The following is a 3203-nucleotide window of genomic DNA, read 5'->3' as shown; positions in this document are numbered from 1 at the left end:
CTTGGAGATGATGTAGAGGCCCTCCATGATCAATTCCCCCTCCGGCGGAGCGCTGGTGAAGGCTCCAAGATGGGATATCGCGGATACAGAAGGTTATGGTGGTGGAAATAGTTTTTCGTGGTCGCTTCTGATATTTTCTGGGTACATGGGTATATGTAGAAGGAAGAAGTAGGTCGGTGGACGCTCGAGGGGCCCATGAGGGTGGGAGGCGCGCCCGCCTGTAGGGGGTGCGCCGGGCACCCTCGTGGCCGCCTCCTTCATTTCTTGACTTCCACTCCAAGTCCTCCGGATCACGTTTGTTCCAAAAAGATCGATCCCGAAGGTTTCATTTCGTTTGGACTCCGTTTGATATTCCTTTTCTTCGAAACACTGAAATAGGCAAAAAAACAGCAATACGGGCTGGGCCTCCGGTTAGTAGGTTAGTCCCAAAAATGATATAAAAGTGTAAAGTAAAGCCCATAAACATCCAAAATGGGTAATATAATAGCATGGAACAATCAAAAATTATAGATACGTTGCAGACGTATCAAGCATCCCCAAGCTTAATTCCTGCTCGTCCTCGAGTAGGTAAATGAAAATTAGCTCCATATGGTTGCATTCTAATTAATGAAGCCAAATTTCTAAATGGTTTATGTTCCTTCAGCGGGACACTCGAAGCAGTAGCGTGATACGTCTCCAACGTATCTAGTTTTCCAAACACTTTTGCCCTTGTTTTGGACTCTAACTTGCATGATTTGAATGAAACTAACCTGGACTGACGATGTTTTCAGCAGAACTGCCATGATGTTGTTTTATGTGTAGAAAAGAAAAGTTCTTAGAATGTCCTGGAAATCCACGGAGGCACTTTTTGGAATTAATAAGAATTTTTGGCGAAAGAATCAATGCCAGGGGGCCCACAGCCTGTCCATGATACAGGAGGGCGCCCCCCCCCTAGGGCGCGACCTCCTATCTCGTGGGCCCCTGGACCTCCTCCGACCTCAACTCCAACTCCATATATTCTGTCTCGGGGAGAAAAAAACAGAGAGAAAGTTTCATCGCGTTTTACGACACGGAGCCGCCGCCAAGCCCTAATCTCTCTCGGGAGGGCTGATCTGGAGTCTGTTCGGGCTCCGGAGAGGGGGATTCGTCACCGTCGTCATCATCAACCATCCTCCATCACCAATTTCATGATGCTCACCGCCGTGCGTGAGTAATTCCATCGTAGGCTTGCTGGACGGTGATGGGTTGGATGAGATTTACCATGTAATCAAGTTAGTTTTGTTAGGGTTTGATCCCTAGTATCCACTATGTTCTGAGATTGATGTTGCTATGACTTTGCTATGCTTAATGCTTGTCACTAGGGCCCGAGTGCCATGATTTCAGATCTAAACCTATTATGTTTTCATGAATATATGTGTGTTCTTGATCCTATCTTGCAAATCTATAGTCACCTATTATGTGTTATGATCCGACAACCCCGAAGTGACAATAATCAGGATACTTCTCGGTGATGACCGTAGTTTGAGGAGTTCGTGTATTCACTATATGTTAATGCTTTGGTCCGGTTCTCTATTAAAAGGAGGCCTTAATATCCCTTAGTTTGCGCTAGGACCCCGCTGCAACAGGAGGGTAGGACAAAAGACGTCATACAAATTCTTTTCCATAAGCACGTATGACTATTTATGGAATGCATGCCTACATTACATTGATGAATTGGAGCTAGTTCTATATCGCCCTATGTTATAACTATTGCATGAGGAATCGCATCCGACATAATTATCCATCACTGATCCATTGCCTATGAGCTTTTCATATATTGTTCTTCGCTTATTTACTTTTCCGTTGCTACTGTTACAGCTACTACAAAAACCCAAAAACATTTATCTTTACTGCTGCTACTGTTACCATTATTATCATACCACTTTTGCTACTAAACACTTTGCTGCAGATACTAAGTTATCCAGGTGTGGTTGAATTGACAACTCAACTGCTAATACTCAAGAATATTCTTTGGCTCCCCTTGTGTCGAATCAATAAATTTGGGTTGTACTTCACCCTCGAAAGTTGTTGTGATCCCCTACACTTGTGGGTTATCAAGACTAATTTCTGGCGCCGTTGCCGGGGAGCATAGCTCTATTCTCTGAGTCACTTGGGATTTATATCTGTTGATCACTATGAAGAACTTGAAAGACACTAAGACCAAGATTTTGCCCTCAACTACGAGGGGAGGTAAGGAACTGCCATCTAGCTCTGCACTAGATTCTCCTTCCGTTATTAGTAGGCTTGCGACACCTAAACCTGCTACTGCTATGAATTCTGATATGTCGCATGTTATTGATGATGCCACTTCTGCTATGCATGATGAAACTACTTCTGTGCGTGATACTACTTTGCCATTAGGTGAATTTCTTGATGAACAACTTGCTAGAGTTAGGGGGATGAAAATATTGAAGAACCTATTATTGATGATAGTGATGATGAACGTTCCCCCAATGATTATGTATTACCTGTTGTTCCTAAGGGTTATGTTATGAATGAAGCAGCTGCTATGGAAATTCTTGCTTGCAATGATAGAAATGATCTTAAGAAATTATTAGCTAAATAGAAGCAGCAGTCTCTTAATGCTAGAATGAAACCCGATCCTGCTTTTGCTACTTCACCTATCTGTGTTACTGATAAGGATTATGAATTCTCTGTTGATCCTGATATTATTACATTAGTTGAATCTGATCCTTTTTATGGCCTTGAATCTGAAACTGTTGTGGCACATCTTACCAAGTTGAATGATATAGCCACCCTATTTACTCATGATGAGAAGGCTCGCTATTTATATATCCTTAAGATATTTCCGTTCTCATTAAAGGGTGATGCTAAGACTTGGTATAATTCTCTTGCTCCTGGTTGTGTGCGTAGTCCCCAGGATATGATCTATTACTTCTCTGCTAAATATTTCCCTGCTCATAAGAAACAAGCTGCCTTGCGGGAAATATATAATTTTGTGCAAATCAAAGGAGAGAGTCTCCCACAAGCTTGGGGGAGGCTTCTCCGGTTACTTAATGCTTTGCCTGATCATCCTCTTAAGAAAAATGAAATACTTGATATCTTTTATAATGGACTAACCGATGCTTCCAAGGACTACTTGGATAGTTGTGCTGGTTGTGTTTTCAGGGAAAGAACAGTCGACGAAGCTGAATTACTATTGAATAATATGTTGACTAATGAAA

This window comes from Triticum aestivum, chromosome 7B (genome assembly GCF_018294505.1).
Source record: "Triticum aestivum cultivar Chinese Spring chromosome 7B, IWGSC CS RefSeq v2.1, whole genome shotgun sequence".
NCBI lineage: Eukaryota > Viridiplantae > Streptophyta > Magnoliopsida > Poales > Poaceae > Triticum > Triticum aestivum.
The sequence above is the reverse complement of the archived record's forward strand: the minus strand, read 5'-3'. Positions refer to the sequence as shown.